This window comes from Microtus oregoni, unplaced genomic scaffold (assembly GCF_018167655.1).
Source record: "Microtus oregoni isolate MIOR12 unplaced genomic scaffold, Mior012 000101F_ref0000407, whole genome shotgun sequence".
Taxonomy (NCBI): domain Eukaryota; kingdom Metazoa; phylum Chordata; class Mammalia; order Rodentia; family Cricetidae; genus Microtus; species Microtus oregoni.
This window is the reverse complement of record NW_024544715.1, coordinates 1,640,374-1,658,701: the sequence shown is the minus strand read 5'-3', so window position 1 is coordinate 1,658,701 and position 18,328 is coordinate 1,640,374.

Below are 18,328 nucleotides of genomic sequence, written 5' to 3'. Positions count from 1 at the left end.
CACTGCTCCAATCCTCCATCTTTTCCACTTCTCATCCTACATTTGTTTGTCGCAGTGGCATTGGAAACTGCAGTGTGTCACACACACACACACACACACACACACTATATATATATATATATATATATATATATATATATATATATATCTCCAAACATCTTTACCTGCATATATTCATTGTGAGGAATTGTTGGTCTGGTTCAAAGTTTCTCGTTTCTGAAGTACCATAAATACTGGACCACTGCCAAGACTCATCTCAGATATCCTGCTGTTGCCCAGAGTCAGGGTGATGTTTCAACGAGGCAGGGCATCTGGGGACAGGCTTAGTGTGAGCCCCTGGCTGCCACAAACCTCCCTGCCCTTGATGTCTGCTGCCCGGAGGCTCCATTCTGGAACTTTATATTTGTAACGTATGGGCAGGTGTCCCTCACTCTCCGTCATCAAGCAGGACATCCAGCACAAGGTAGCCCAGGTGACTCCATTCTGGGAGCCAGCAGGTCCTATTTAGTACTGACCTGTTTCTGCAGGAGCCAGGAGCCTGTCACCAGTGCCTGCAGCCCCAAGGTTCACCATCAGGCATGACCTTTATGCTTGCAGCCTAAGAAAGCACCATCTTTCTTTCCCATTCATGGGTCTACTTTTTAAAAGTGTCTTCCCATAAGACTTTCCCTTCCCTTTCTTCTTAGTTGTACCCAAGCTATTTTGAGCTCCGCAGACTCCTTTTCTGCTGCTGCATTACTCTTTGGAGCCTCCCCGGGTCTCTCAGACTCCTTGGAGCTCTGAGGTGGGTGCCGATGGCTGCTGCTATTTTTGTTTTCTCCCACTATCTATTTTTCTGAGTTGGTGTCATGAAATTACTTGGAAAATGTATTATTTACTTTTGGAACGATCATCATAAAATTCAATGTAAGTTAATAATTTTAGGTGATATGAAAAACAGCATTATCACTTTAAGGATGAATTTGAAGTAGTTTGGCAGACTGGTTGTCTTGTGTCTTCTCTGTTAACCTACCCATGTCACTGGCTAAGTGTCTGTGTCACTCCATGAGGAGGGACACCAGCATCTCAGACAAGGTTGCTTGTACCAGCCAAGCTGATGGCAATGAGAGACCGAGCAGGTTCTAATTTACTGTTGGCTACTTCTTAACCACATGTCTACTGCATCACTCGGTCTTTAACGGTTGTGAGAAAGCAGCCAAGGAAAGGGATTCACAAGGGGAAAGGTTCACTTTGGCTCACGCTTTAGAAACTTCAATTCATGCTCACTGTCCCAGTTATTGTTGTGCTAGTGACTAGGGAGTTCACTATTGCTAGGGGTGTGTGGTTGAACAAATCTGCTCACCTTGCAGTGGTGGCGGAGAGGGAGAGGACAAGGGGAAGGGAAGGAGAGGGTACTAGCTCATTGCTCATTATCTCTTTCTTCAAAGCCATGTCCCCAGTGGCCCAGTTTCCTTCTACTAGGCACCACAATCACTCAGTAGCTCCCAGGATGGAGACCATGCCAGCACATGAGTATCTGGGAAACATTTATACCACTTTTGGTTATATACCCAAAGGAGGCTCAATTGTGCCATAAGAACATGTGCTCAACTATGTTCATAGCAGCTTTGTTTGTCATAGCCAGAAACTGGAAACAACCTAAAATGTCCCTCGACCGAAGAATGGATAAGGAAAACGTGGTACATTTACACAATGGAGTGCAACACAGCAGGAAAAAAAATGACATCTTGGATTTTGCAGGCAAATGGATGGAGCTGGAAAACATCATTTTGAGTGAGGTAACCCAGACCCAGAAAGACAATTATCACATGTACTTACTCATATGTGGTTTTTAAACATAAAGCAAAGAAAACCAGCCCCGCAAATCACAATTCCAGGGAACTTAGACAACAATGAGGACCCTAAGAGAGACATACATGGATCTAATCTACATGGGAAATAGAAAAAGGCAAGATCTTCTGAGTAAATTGGGAGCATGGTAACCTTGGGAGTGGGTTGAAGAGGAGGGGAGGGGTAGAGAGGGGAGCAGAGAAAAAAGTAGAGCTCAATAAAATTCAATAAATAAAAAAGGACAAAATGATGAAAACTAAAATGTTTGTGTTTTCCTTCAACTTCAAACCCTGATTTCCTCAGGGTCACTCCAGAAACAAAAGCAGTTGCCACACACAGGGTGTTTAATCAGCTTCCTCAATAGTTATAGGCAGGTCCCCCAAATAAATCTCCCCCTCCATTTTTTTTTTTTGGTTTCAGCCCTAACACTCTACTCTTTGTTCAAATACTGAGTGAGGCTACAGTGGGCACTCTGATTAGCCATTGAAACATTAGTAACTATTACCCTGACAAGGCAGCCACTGGTAGCTCATCACCACCCATGGTAAATGCTGAATTTTCTTCTGTAATCAAGTACCCAGAGAAAACACGGCTTTATGTGGCTAAGTCTTTGCCTCTGTTTTTTTAGAAGAAGTATCACAGATGATGGAGTATGCTGGAAGTCCTGGAAAAGGTGATGGATCCAATGCTTTGCATTCCCAGCTTAAGAACTACAAATGAAAAACAAGAGTCTCGATGAATGCTAGCTAGTCTTCCCCTCAAGCCAAACTAGACAGGATCAGACCAGAAGAGACCAAACCAAAGCAAACCGACAAAGCAGGCAACAAGCTCTTCACACAGTTTAGTCACAGGGCTAAGATTTCAGGAAACTACACCCAAAGTCTAATTCTGTGAGTGAGTTACGTAATAATCAACTTCCAAATCATGAGATATTCTGTGTGAAGTGGAGACTTTAGTTTGGAACTGGAGACATGCGAAGAGTTGGGCCAGAAAGATACAGGCACATTATAAAGTTGAAGATCTTAACATATATTACCCTAACCTGCTGAGACTCCTGCCCGTAAATATAACCCCTGGGCCCCATGTGGACAGGCTGTTTCTCTTATCTCTAGATCTGCTACTGAGCATGGTTCCAAGAACAGGAGATCAGTGGTGGCAAGATGGCTCACTGGGCAAACCTGCTTGCTGCTCAAGTCTGACAGACAACCTGCGTTTAACCCCAGGATCCATGTGAAGGTGGACTGAAGAAATGGCTCCACAGTGGTCCTCGACTTCCGTGGCTGTGGCACGTACCCCCACACCAGGCAAATACATACTCAATAATAACAACTAGAATTTGTAAAGTATAAAGACTGCCAAGTTTGATCCTGCTGACAAGGTTCAGTAGTACGAGCTCTAGTGGAAATGTCACTCCCTTTCATACTGGAGTGACCCCCTTGGACAGTTTGCCATAGGTGGCCAGGGAGTACTGCTGCTAAGAGAATGGTGTCCTGTTGCAGCAGGGTCAGGGTGTGTGTGTGTGGGGGGATGGGCTGTGTTTTCTCCTCACAACGGGTCCTCAGCAACTAGATCTGTATTGGTGAACAGTTCACGTTCCCAAGAACATATATACCCCGATTTCTGTCACCGTAGCTACTGTCTCTGTAAGTCCGTCAAGGGAGCAGCCAGTCCATTGACACCTCCAGTATTCCTCAAGTGTGCTCTCTGGTCTCCGGCTTCTTGAAGTCTAAGCTGCCGAACTTGGAGGCTCAAGGGACAAGTGGGTACCAGTTCCTCCTGGAGTCAGAGCTCACCTTATCAGCTCTTAATTTATTCTTATTCCTACCCATTTTATGTGTAGCTTTCCTTCCCAGCTGCATGTCCCATCTGGCAGCAGACATAAGACACGGCTGTTTGTAATCTTCTCATAAGATCCATTCAACTGTGAAAAAATAAAATTCCTTCAAAAAGCCCTCTCACTGGTATAAGTTCAAAGCCCACAATGACTTCCTGAGGTTTTTTAGTGTCTTCTGGGTAAAAATTTCTCCTGGAGAAACTATGAAATCCAACCTAACAAAGCCTAAGTTTCCAGGATACAAAAACACATGCTTTTTTGTTGTACACTGTGAGCAATAGAAAGAGGGAAGTACCTTCTACCTGGAGCCCTGAACCACAGATATTGGAGACACAGCACTGCCAGTCAGTGTGTTATTCCAGCTCATAACTGGTACGAGGCTGGTAACAGACCCTCCTCCATGCTGTTGTGTCCTTTATTAGCCACTTCTAAGTCCAGCAATGCCAAATATCTTCAGTGCTATTGAACTCCATCGTTCTACATACATTCTGAACTTTTTGTCATGAAACCATCTCTTGGAGGCAGTGCTGGATGGCAGGGTTGTGTGTGGTGATGACGGGACAGTAGATTGGACAAAGGGAAACTCTATGTGGAGCAGACACAAATTCCTAGCAGGACCACGTGATGATTTGTCTAGGTTCAGGGCAAGTGCAATCAACTGGTACAATATTGATGCCTGGTTCTTATTGCAAACAAATAGGGTGTTTTGTAGTCAAAGGAGCTAGATCTACCTGATGGTCAGCTTTCTCTCACGACAACAAAACACCCAAAGCAAGAAATTCTCTAAGAACCAAAGTTCATGTTGGTCATGGTTCTGGAGGGTTCGGTCTAAGATCAAGCAATCCCATTTTTCCGGGTCTCTGGTGTGGGGCAGGAGTATGTGGTAGAAAAACTGATGACTACATGAGCTAAGAAGACAAGGAAGTCTGAGAAGCTGAGGTCCCACAACAATCTTCACAAGTATATCTCCAGTAACACAATAGCCTTCCAATTGCTTCTCGGCCTTTTGACTAAGATCAAGCGAAGAGCCTTCCAGCAAGTCCCTTTCCTCACCCCTTTAGAGTTATCCCGGGAAGCAAGGCTTTACCACAGACCTTTAGGTCATGCCTTGGCACCCACAGCGATCTGTTTGGAGAAGAGGAGCGTAACGTGTCTGGCCTGTCCATTGCCCCCACCTTGCTAACATGGCCACTCTACTTAACAGACTCATTGCAACAGTATTAGGGAGGCATGTCTGAGAAGCTGCTCTGTCCATGTGACTGTCGAGGGAGTTGATGCTCCTAAGATATAAGCTGTGCATTGAGCCCTTTGTTATAAGTTCATTCACACACTTTCCCCCCACACCTTCTTTTCCTTCGTTATCCAAGCTCAGTTTTAAGTGGTCTGTTTTTCTTAAACCAAGGCCAAGCCATTGGTTGTCGTCAGGGACCTTCATGTATGCACCTTCCGGATTCCTTTTCTCCCTGTGCAGTAGATGGCTGGATAGACTTTCGACCTTCTGTGGTGTCTACTACAAAGTTCTATCACTTCCTTTTAGAATGACTCCTGCAAGCCTATAGGTATATGTTTCTCTAAGACCTTAACTCACCTGTGAATTAGGCCTAAGTAATTTCCTACTTCCTTGATTGTTCATAGGGAAGCACCCTTCAAACCAAATGGAAAGGCATTCACGCAATAGAAGCAGATGACATGGGAATGCAGGTCACTTGTTAGCTGTCTACTTATGTGCTATAAAATCCCTGCGACACCTAGATCGGATTCTAAATATAATGTTCTTGTTGTGCACTGTGCACACTGACCTTATGATTGTGTGGTACAAGAACCCCTAAAGATACAGGTGCTTGATACCCTATGTTCAGATGCGTTTTTTTATTTTAATTTTTGCTATTTATTTTTAACTTTTGTTGACTGTTTGTGGATTTCACATCATGCAATTTGATCCCACTTCTCTCCCATCCTTCACATCTGCCCCTTCCCTTGCAACACCCCCAAAACAAAACCAAATTTATAAGAAAAACAAAAAAAAACAATATAAAACTAAGAAATAAAACAATCAAACAGACAAAAAAAGAGAGAGAGTAGAATCTTGTTCTGGAACCTGCAATGTGGCTCATTGTGTCACACAGAACCTTTAGTCCGTTAATCTTTACTTGCAAGTGTTCATCACCCCAAGTCAGTAGTCTGACTTGAGGCCTCTGGTTTCTGCTGCACCACCAATAATGGGCTCTTGCTAAGGCTCCTCGTGAATACTCTGTTGTCCTGTGTTGTGAAGATCCTGCTGTTTTGGATCTGTAGGATGTTGGGGTGGGCTACTTCATAGCCCTGGTTCTGGGCCTGTGTGGTAGCTGGGTTACCCTGCCAGCTTTCTCTCTTGGTCACTGCCTGGGCAGGCTCTCCAGCACTGCCTTCACTAGCTTACCCAATTTAGCCTGCGGCCAGTTCTGCTCTCAGGGACTCAGATCTGGTCACTCACATTCATATCACCAGAGCCAAGTCTACTATTTTGTGAGGTGCAGGGCACTCTCTCCCCATTGTTGTAGCGGGCTTATGGTGAGGGAGTCAGCTCTCCTGCTTTTAAGCCCTAAGGCCTGGCTCACTTGCACCCCTGAAAACAGGGTCAGCTCTACTGTGCTCTCCAGGTGGGGTACAGGGCCCGCTCTCCTGTGTGCTGCAGCTGGCAAGGGGCAGGGCTAGTTCTCTCACTCTCCTGACCTCAGAGCCAGGCCTCTCCTCTGATTCAGGTGGCAAGGGGCAAAGAGGGGAGGGCATCATTTTCTCACTCATGCCTCAGCACTGTTGATGAGGAAGGGGCAGGGTCAGCTTGTTGCTCTCATGTCTTCAGGGCTGTGGGACCCTGACACCAGGACATTTTTAAGCTATTATATTTATTACTTTTCTCTTTGCTGGGACACAGACCACCTAATAAAAGCAACTTGAAGATAAGAGGGATTATTTTGAGGGTATAGTTTATCATAGTGGGGCGTCATGGCTGCAGGGTTTCGGAAACATCTGGCCACACTGCATCTGCAGACAGGATGCAGACTGCAATGGATGCTGGTGCTCAGATTGCTCTCTCCTTTTTATTCAGTTCAGGACAGCTCAGGGGATGATGGCATTCACATTGCGGGGGTCTCCCAAACTCAATCCAGTCTAGAAGCTGTCACAGAGATGCCCAGGGCTTTCTTTCCAAGGTGACTGTAAATCTTGCCAAGTTGATCATCAATAGTAATCATTGCAGATACTAAAAACTATGTCTTTTAAATGGAGGGTGGTCCAGCACTGCTGAAGACAAGGCTCAGTGCTAGAACTCGGGAAATATGTGCTTCAGCTCTCTTGATGGGACTTCCCAGAAATCTTGTGATGGACATATCGTTCACACCAGCTGAGTGCTCATGTATGGATAAATTTTTTTTGATTCTTTACAGCTACTTTATTTTTTCTTTTTAAAATTTCATACATTTTGTACTTTCACAGTTTTGAAATATTTATCTACTTGTTCATAAGAACATATATTTAACAATATAAAATTCTCCCAAAATTAAATAAATGAAAATTTTATAATAATTACAGTAATAGATGCTTATTATTAAAAGTGATAACAAGAGAAGCATAATTTTGGAAGCAAAAGTCTTTTAAAGTCCAGTTTTTTCAGCAGAGATGACATGTTTGTACATATTCTATTAAAATATCATTTTAATTTAATTTGTGTGTATTACTAAAAATTGAACCTAGGTCTTCATATACACTATACCCTATTCTACTATTGAGTTATAGCCCCAGTTAATTATTATAAAACTATGAACAAATATCTGCAATTAGAGGGTATTTGGCTTAATGAGTAGATAAATTTTCTCATAAATTTTTATTTTAAAAATTGTTTTTGTATGGTATGTATTAGTCATACTCTTTTTTTATTATTTATTTATTTATTAAAGATTTCTGCCTCCTCCCTGCCACCGGTTTCTAGCCATAAATAAAGGACATTGAGCCTATAATTCATGATCCTAGAGAAGCTAAATAAGAAGGTGAACCCAAAGAAAAATATATAGTCATCCTCTTGAATATTAACCTTCATCAGGCGATGAAAGGAGACAGAGACAGAGTCCCACATTGGAGCACCGGATGAAATGCCAAGGTCCAAATCAGGAGCAGAAGGAGAGAGAGCAACTCAGGACCACGAGGGGTGCACCCACACACTGAGACAATGGGGATGTTCTATCTGGAACTCACCAAGGCCAGCTGGCCTGGGTCTGAAAAAGCGTGGGATAAAACCGGACTCGCTGAACATAGCAGACAATGAGGACTGCTGAGAAGTCAAGAACAATGGCACTGGGTTTTGATCCTACTGCACCGTACTGGCTTTGTGGGAGCCTAGGCAGTTTGGATGCTCACCTTACAAGACCTGGAAGGAGGTGGGAGGTCCTTGGACTTTCCACAGGGCAGGGAACCCTGACTGCTCTTCGGGCTGATGAGGGAGGGGGAGGGAAATGGGAGGCGGTGGCGGGGAGGAGACAGAAATCTTTAATAAATAAATAAATAAGTATGGATCAATTTTTATCCAAGAGACAGTATGTTCAAGGCCTGGTCGCCAGGCAGTACTTGTGGTGAGCATCTTAAGAGGTGGAGTTTAGTGGGAGGGAGTTAGGTCCTGGGGGTGTGCTATTGGTGTATCGGAGGAGGCGCTGTGATCCTGCAGGGCTCCTGCTCTCTCTCTTGCTTCCCCCGTAGCCACAAGGGGCCACTCACTCTACCACGTGTCTCCATCTCACCCTGCTTTGCTCCAGGTGCAAAAGGAAAGAATGAGCGACTTCAGATGGCATCTTGTTAAACCGTGAGTCACATAAACCGTCCCTGATGTCAACTTAACCATTTTAGGCACTGTCCTAGTGTGGTAGAAAGGTGACTAATACATGTGAAGTGCAAGCTTACATAAGGCTTGTGAGTTAACATGAACTAAACAGTATTTGTTCCCTCCAAAATCTAGGAAGGCGCTCTCAGGTCTGCACTGCTTTCTCGTTTGGCAGAGATAACAATTTGTCATTTACCAAGAAGGAATGCTTTAGTCCTCCCAGGATACGGGTGTATCCTAAAACCTCTGATGTGGTAGACTCCTCAATTTTCATGCCATTTATCTCTCATTTCGCTGTATTCTTTATATTCCCAGGGTATCTGTGGAACTTGTCATTTCCTGTGACACAGGGCAAATTAACTTGATGCTGTCAATACTGTCAGCCAATGTGGTGGCTTTCTGAATGTTAAGAAAATTAAGGTCCCTATGGACCCTACTACAGCAAAGGGCAACAGAGTGTACACTGCCCTGGAGCAAGAAAGTGAATATTCTAGCTCTTCTGTGTCTGTGTGATTTGAGGAAGGACCTTTCCTGTTGAAGGAGAAATCTTGCGGACAGGTGACACCGGTTGTATGGATTTCTTGTGCAAACTCACCTTGAATGAGCAGATGTGATTTGGCAGGTCACAGTAGCTATTGACTAAGGATGCCACGAGGAACATAATAGCCCAGGAATTAAACGAAGCCTTTGAGGAAGAACCTAAAACTTCTGCACATGACATCGCTTCTGAGTTAGCATCTGGGATAAGATCTGAGTCAGGTTCAAGGCATTCCATGTGTGCTTTCCCACCATATGGCTCCCACATCACGTCTAATGAGGACAATATAGAAAGCCTTGGCCTCTTCTAAGTATATTTATCTTAATTATAAGCTTAAATGTAGAGGATATAAGAGAGTCAGTTTGTGAACTCTTTGAACCCACTGAGAAACCGATTTTGGCATGGGATTTTACTTTCATGTTAGGCTCCCCTCAAACGTATATACATAGCATCAGGAGGGTCCTGATGGTGCTTTGGGTTTATCAATGTCAGTTCAGACTTTCTACCTTACAGAAAATCTGGGTATTTTAAAATAGTTCAGTCCCGTTAGCTATGGTGGCAAACCTCTATTTGAGAGATTGGGTGGGATATTTGGTGCCTATTACTATAATTGCTAGATAGAGTCCTGCTCAAGGAGATATGATCTTCTCTTCAAGGAAAAGGCATTGTATGTAAACAACATCAGTCAGGGACACTGCTGAATGAATGGTTGTTTCTTTTCTACCTATGCAGGTGAGGTCACCATCTGCTCTCTCACTCCCAAGGTTTGGAAATGTTCAGCTGGTCAGCTATCAGTTATCTCACTCCTAGATACAAATGATTGATTAGCCATTGTTATATATCCCCGAAGGTCCACTCCTGCCTTCTGGCTCATTATGGTAGTCACATTATCCCAGTCAGAGAAAGCCAAGTGCACACCTGGTTTCTACTGTTCTGGAACCCAATATTTCTACTAACACAAAAGGCTCAGAGAAAGGAGTGTTCTTGACTCATCCTGGTAACTATAGCATGGTACTAGGCTCTTGGATTTTACATTGCAAGCTTATTCTAAAGTCCATCATATTTTGAGACTTTCAGAAGGGCACCATCATATGTAAGTTTTAAGAGAAAATCTCAGCCATGAGGATCAGGTTCAGCAATCCTTGCTGGAACTTGATTCTTGAGCGTCATTGCTATCATCACAATAACGAAGTGTGTGTTATTGTATTTTCCATTGTATGTTTTTTCCATTTCATTTAACTCCTTTGAAATTTTCTTTCACATATGATTCTTGCTGATATGTATGAGCAAGACCCCACAGTTCTTGAGGCAGGCTATCTTATCACGTTATCTTTTCCTGGGCTATGCTGATACTTGTCTTTTAACTGAAGGATATTTCTACCGTATGATATTTGTGTGTGTGTGTGTGTGTGTGTGTGTGTGGTGTGGTCACATGTGTCATAGCATATGTGTATAATGCAGAGGACAACCGTGGGTGCTGGTCCTCACCTTCAAGCTTGTTGGAAACAGGGTCTCTGGGTTGGTTTTCACTGTTCTGCCAGGATATCTGGCTCACAAGCTTCCAAAGATTCTCTTGTCTCTGCCTCCCATATAGGACCTGGATTACTAATGTTGTGCATCTTTTTGATATGGGTTTTCAGGATTTGAACTTAGGACCTCACACTTGCACAGCAAAAGTTTTCATCTAATGGGCCACATCTCCAGTCCAAACTAGAGATTCTAAAGGAAAACAAGCATCTTATGAATCATCTCCCTCTATTTTGGGGGTTGTTTCCATGGAAGGCAAAGCTGCTTTGGGGGAATAGCTGCTTTTGCTAGGCTTAATACTTAAGATTCTCAGACGTTTTGAGCTAAGGGTTCCACATTCCAGGTTTCAGGGTCCTACTCTCTTTTGATCTTGGCTTTGACCTTGGCATAGAGCAGCTCTATTGATACTGGTGCATTCAGCTCTGTCATGATAAGTTTGATTAGGGCCCTGAATTTTCAGCATAATCTTTTCTGTCACTTTAGGAGTTAGGAATTATTTGAAAGCTGTCACAAGCTCTCTGACTTTAGCAGTGTACTGTGCATCAGAAGTAGGCTGTGCTGGCTCGGGAAATGCAGCCTACAAGTATCCTTTGAAAGAGCAAGGGAGGGTGAGAAATGAATGTGAGGCCAGCCAGCCAGCCAAACAGATACAACAGGCCTGGTGGGACTGGGAAAGGGTACAGCAGTGGCTTCTGGGAATCTGTTCAGCTGCTGCCAGGACAGCCCCCGGGTGCTGGCTCTGCCCCTATGGTTCACTGCACAGAGGGGACCCTGAGTAGTGGACAGATTTTGATGACTAATGGAAAATTTTGCTCAATGTTCTGCCTCTTCTGCCAGAGCTCCTGTGTGGGAAGAAGTTAGGGGAGACCCATTAACAAGACTAAATGGCAGAAGGCACCACACATGAGTACACAATGACACATGGTCGGGTTAGGTGGATGGAAATATATTTTATAAATGTTAAAGAATCTCTTTCATTAGTAGAGAGCTATGAAAATGTTGTCTATTATCATAACTATAGATTACTAGTCATTAAAGCTTGATTGAGTTTTGTGGAATGGGATGCATTGAAATTTAGCAGATCATATAGGCAAAGAAATATGCCCAAATCCCCAGGCAGTAAATATTTAGAAGACCACAGAAAACGTGATTGATACCTGTTCTGGAAACATTGTAGACACAAATATGACATATCAGGAATTCATCAGATGGGGCTATTGGACTAGGTGGAACATTGACCAGTACTGTAGGCTAAGAATGTAATTCTTGGGACCTTTCAATTTTTAAAATTGATTCCTGTTAGTGTTTTTGGTAGGCATATAGGACACTTTTCAATTCTGTCCAGTGTTTCCTCCTTTAGGACAAATCTATAGCCGCTGTCTGTGAGGTAGTTTCAAAGGATTTAGTCTTACAATTTGACAGGAGAAGTCCTGTGTAATCTTTTGCTTAGCATGTGCAGTGTCTGAGCAAAGAAGAAGAAACCAAAGCTCTTTTCATTTCTCAGTCAACATGTTCTACCAAGTGTTGGCTACATGCTCAGTGCTGAGGAAAGAATAAAAATGTGACTTTTCAGGACACCAAGAACCCATCCATCCTCTAGCGGGAAAAGTAATTAGAAAAGCAATTCTGATTGACTTAGCCTGATTTGGAGGTTGTGCAAGTTTCCTCCAAACAATGATGAAACAGTTTTACTGACTAATAGTGTTTCAGACTCAAAAAGATTACAGGACAGGGAAAAGCAAGGCTTATTTGAGGAGATAAATATTTAGTTAGGTCAAGACATAAAAATAATGGAAAGAGAAGAGCTGAAGTTGACTGTGGTAATAGAGTTTTAGTTCATTAGTTCATTTAGTTCATTCTATGTTTACTTATGTTATTTTTAAATATTATCTTACTAAAAAGTCAATACTTCAAAGTATTATATTCATCTAGACATGTTTATTAAGGTTTACTGCTCAACAAGTAACTTGGAAACTAACCAAAAAGATATGACATATTTTTTATTGTGATAATACAATCCGGGTGAGCCTTAGGAAAGATCCAGTGCTTGGAGCACAAATATGTGTCCTTGTATCATTTCTTCCAAAATGTTTAACGAAGTCTGTTTGGGTTACAAAGAGGAACAAGTCTCATACTTTGACTTCAAAGAGTTAATTCTACTGAGGGAGCAAGGGACACTGAAGCAATGAGAATCTAGTGCAACAGAGCTAGAGCCATGCAGATTGGAATGAAGTGTCAGGAACAGCAACAGCCAATAGAACCCTTAGCAAACACTCATATGCATTTCCTATATCTATTTTATGCAGTAAGCATCATTACCTTTACCTTTGAGGTAACAAAAACTATCACTCAAAGAAGCCAAATCAATTACAGGATTTGAAAGTTGAAGGTGCATAATTCAAACACAGTTGTTACTGAGGACAAGTGCCGAGTGCTTGACCACCATAGTAGAGTGTACCCCTTCCTCATAACACACGGATGCCCAGAGTGAGGCAATTATCTAATCCAAGGCAGAGGTGGGGAACAACACTTTCTTCAGCTGTGTTTAGGGATGACGACTATTGGGAAGGCAAATGGAGGTTTCTCGAAGGCTCCTGTAGAGGAATTGTATGAGTAAACAATGCCAGGGTATCCTGACCAGCCTGGGTTGCTGAAAGTAAGCTGAGGAGCAGGATGGATTGGCAAGTGCTGTATCTAAAGAGGGCATAGGTTCACAGAGGAGGGAACTTTCTCCAGAGAGGCTCCACATCCCCAAAGTTCCAGAATTTCCCAAACAGCTCTGACCGTTCAAATAACTGACCTGTGGAGGACACTTCACATTCAAACCATGAAAGAGCCAGTGGTGTGTCTTCATCGAAGTGACAAGTTGGGAACCATGGTCAGAGTCATCAACAGATGAGTCTGAGGAGGTGGCTTGACCAGTAAGGGCACTGGCTGCACAGACATGATGACCTCAGGTCAATGTTCCATCACCTACATAAAAATCCTGGCATGGCAATGCCTATAAGCCCAACATGTTGGGGAATAGGAGGGGCAGAGACAGGATGGTTGCTGTGGCTTGTAGTCTAGCTCCAGGTTCAGAGAGAGAGCCTCTCTCAAGCAAGTAAGGTGATATGTGGTAGAGCAGGAGACCCAGCATCCTTTTCTGATCTCTACCATGTGCATAGGTGCATACACATAGACACGCATGCATCAAAACAGTTTCAACTTACATGCAGGCCATAAAAATGGCTTGGGATGATCAGCCTGAGGGTGGCATTGAAGCAAGGAGACTGGCAGAGGTACCCCCTCACCAGGCAGCGTGGGTAAGTGATCTGACAGGTGTCACTGGTGTGGGATGTGTGGTATCATATTTTGGTAGTCATGAGAAAGTCCTTAAAGAAGGAAGAGAAAACAATACTATGAAAATTGCATTTGACGCTAGGGAAATGGCGAGAGGTGTGTTGGAGAAGTGTTCCGGTTCGGCTTGGCTGGACAGTAGTGGAGTTGGTGCAGTTGATTGAGCCGGGAAAAGATTGCAGTTTTGTGAGTCTTGAGACCAGGCAATAAGATGTTTAACAAGATGCTTGTGGTGGAAGCTTAGTGATGCTGTAAACTGTTTTTTTTTCAGCACGTGTAGAGTGGATTAGAGGAGAGAAATCTAAATGTAATGTAATACTACTTAGCCTTAGAGAGGCAGGACATTCTGACTCACCGTGCATAGATGGACCTTGTGGACGTTAAATGAAGCAAAATAGGCCAGAGAGAAGGAGAAGTGCTGTATCCATCTCCTTACGTGAGAATCTACTTAAAGTAAACAAATTCGTGAGCGTAGAAAGAATGATGGTTGCCAGGGGTACGCGGAGGGGAAAAAGCAGAGCTGTTTAAGGGTAGAGCCTTCAGTTTTGAAGATAAATGGCTTTTGGTGGCGTTCGTAGTAGCTACTGTTCTCATTGCTGTGAGCAGCTCCCCATAAGAAACTGTGTAAAGGAGTCAGAGTTTATTTCAGCTGACCATTTAGGAGAACAGCGATCCAGTCCATTTCGGTGGGGAAGGCATGGCTACTGAGCCTGAGTTGCTAATCACTGTGTGTCTGTGTCAGGAAACAGAGCAGAGAGTGGAGCCTGGCTATAACCCCTATGGCCTACGCCCAGTGATCTGCATCTTCCCGGGAGTCTCCACCTCCAGCCTCCCCAGAGACACCACCAGCATTCTCACATGGAAGCTGGTGAGGGCCAGTCACATTTAGACCACAGTGGTGCTACAGTATTTTAAAGTTCCCCAAAGACTTAAAGCTCAAGATTTTTAGGCCCCAGCTCAGTGCTATCAGACGTAATAGGAGCTTGAGGGGTTGAGACCTTGTAGGAATCCTTGTCATTAGAGGCTTGCCATGAGCCCCCTCAAACACGAGTCACCAGTCACAGATGGAAACCGAGCCCAAATACTCTTCCCTTTTTGTATCTGCCTACTTCAACTGTTTGTTCCAGTACCGTGAAGCTGAAACACACCATGGAGTTGGGGCAGTGTACAGCTGGAGTCTATTTAATGCCACTGAATTGTGCACTTAAAGATGATGGGCTAGGGGCTAGAGAGATGCTCAGTGGCTAAGGGTACATGCTGCTCTTTCAGAACACCCACGTTGGGTAGCTCACAACTACCCATGACTCCAGGTCTAGGGGATCTGATGCTGTTTTTTAGCTTCTCTTTTTTTCCTGGCTTTTCTGCATTCATGTTCGCATACCCACAGGCAGATAGACACATATAACATAGTCACAATTAAGATAAATTAAAAAGAAAGAGGTTAAGGCTGGGGTCACGGAGTTAACGGTAAGTAAAATGCTTGTCTTGTAACAGAAAAAAACCTGAATTTGATCCTCTAGATCTACATTGGGATACATGGGGAGCCGGGAATGGTGCACACTTGTAATTCCAGACTGGGGTGGCAGACTGAAGCTGATGGCAGACTCGCTAGCCATCTAGCCTGGGCTAACAGATGAGCTCTGAGTCAATAAGAGACCAGAAAACCACAACAATACAAGGTGGGCAGCATTGAGCTCTGGCTTCCACATGCGCATTCATCCGTGTGTGTGCACGTGCATCTATCCACACCCGTGTGTACTCACATACAAAGGAGGGAGAGAAAAGGAAACCAGATGTATTCTCAGAGGCTTTTTCTCTCCAACAGTCCAGGTGAAAGTTTGTGTTGTGGAACTGTAATCGGAGCCACAGGAAAACACTGTACTTGTGTGTCAGTCAGAACGGGCCCGGTGTGGCTTAGGTCAGATGGTTCAATCAAAAGGTGAGGGAGAAGAACCTTTAATGAAGTCCAAGAAAAAGTATGGTTTCTGTCATTTAAGTTAAATTGCAAAATATTTCCCGGGGCGCTCACTCTCAAACTAATAACCCAAATAGCAAATATTTTCCATTTTCCATCATCTTAGGTCAATTTGAAAACAGCTTTCTATTTTTTATTGGAGAAACTCAGCTTGTCTTTGCTGTGTTGAGTGTGCGGCTGAGTTGCCAAGCCCCTAAAAGGCCCATTTGTCTTCTGTGCTTCTAACAAGGGAAGTTTCCATTTTCCCATTTTATCCCGAAAGCTCTCAGAAAGTTTGGGCCATCCACTTGATGTCCCATAACTCTCTTCATCATTTCAGCTCCAGTTCCTGCACTTGGCAGACATCCGGCACCAACCTTCTGCTTCCGAAGTGCTCAGTGTCCCAGGGGATTTTGGTACCAAGACTTGAAGACCTGCCTCTGAGTTGGGAGACTTTCAACTTTTCAACAAAGAGACAAAATGCAAAGGCTTGTCTTTATTATCATTAATAATTGACCAGGGCTTACAAAAAATAATCACACAACACTCTATACACATCACACCACACACACATAAACACACACCCGACCCACACCACACCACACACACACCACACACCCAATCCACACCATATACACACACACATAAACAAACACACTCATACCACACACACACATTAACAAACACACATACCATACACATACACACATACACACCGTGTATACCACATCACACACACCCAACTCACACCACACCACACACACATACCACACACCTGACCCACACCACACCACACACACACACACCACACACACACCCATGTACACCACATCACACATACTCATGTACACCACATCACATACACCTGACCCACACCACACCACACACACATAAACACACACACACACATACCACACACACACACACACACACACCACATTGACCTTCAGAATTTGATACTTGTAAGAATCATTCCAGGAAACAGCTTATTGATTTCCAACTGGGTGTCATAATGACCCTGATTCAGGGAATCTTGCATAGGATCTTAAATTTTCTTTTTAAAGAAAAACATAAGTTAATAAATTTAACAAGTGTTTAGTTTCCCTAAAGACTAGTCGACCTAATAAAATTATCAATTTGAGTTGATAGATGTTCTAGCATTCAAGTGTATTTCTTTGCATTTTTCTAAACTTTGGAAACACTTTAAGTAAACAAATGAATGAAATGAGGTAATATGTAGTCTGCCATGAGTCTCCTGCCGTGTGGGGCCAAGTCTGTTTTTGTTTTCTCCAGCTCGCTAAGTGGAGAGGTTGGAAGTAAAGTAACAAAAAATAGTGGAATGTTCCTAGGAATTGCTGAGGTCAGCAGAATGATGCCAGATCTCAGGGACAGGAAGTTCACCAGCTGGGTTTTCAGAGTCAGCAGGAAAGCTGATCATTTTCAGAGCAGAGAAAAGGTGAACAGAGGTTTGTGAAGACAAGTTGTAGAAAAACAGTCTGAAGGATGGGGAGATGGCTGGAGATTAAGTACACAGACTTCCCAACACTCACGTTGGGTAGCTTACAACCACCTAAGACTTCATCTGCAGGGGATCTGATGTTCTCTTCTGACCTTTGTATGTAACATGCACATACATCCAGTGGTGGTTTAAAAGAAAATGGCCACCAGAGAGATTGGCACTATTATGAGGTGTGGTCTTGTTGGAGAAAGTGTGGAGGCGGGCTTTGAGGTTTCTTTTATGTTCAAGCCATATCCAGTGAGAGTTCACTTCCTGTTGCCTTTGGATCAAGATGTAGAATTCTCCAGCACCACCTCTGCCTGCACACTACCCTACTCACAGCTGCCATGCCCTTGCTATGATGATAATGGACTGAACCTCTGAAACTGTAAACGAGCCCCTCAATTAAATGTTTACCTTTATAAGAGTTGTTGGGGTTATAGTGTTGCTTCATAGCAAGAGAAACCCTTCTAAGACACACATGCACACACACACACACACACACACACACACACACGAATAATGAAGTAGAAAAACAGCTGGGGTGGACCAGTAGAAGGCAGTGCCTGTTTCCTAGGACCTAAGATTCTAAGGGTATTAACAATGCCCAGCTTCTGCTAAGGGATTTTCAAAGGCATGCTGTCTTCAGGGGCACCCAGTGGCTAAGACAGAAATATGGCAAAGAAATTTATTGTACTTGCCCCAACATCTCTGTGGTTGGTCCCAAGAGACTTTTTCACATGTTGGGAATTGGTCTGGACAGCCCACTGGGTGTGGCACTAAAGACTGAGCAGCATCCAAGGGTGGATGCAGATGCTCAGCAGACAGCAGCATTACACAATAGAAATACCACCAAGAAGACCGTATAAATAGCATCATGCTCAGTCAGCAACCACTTCTCCTTTGCAAGCATGGTGGGTGAAGAGAGAGCAGATGCTGAAAAGTGAGGTATTGAGGGG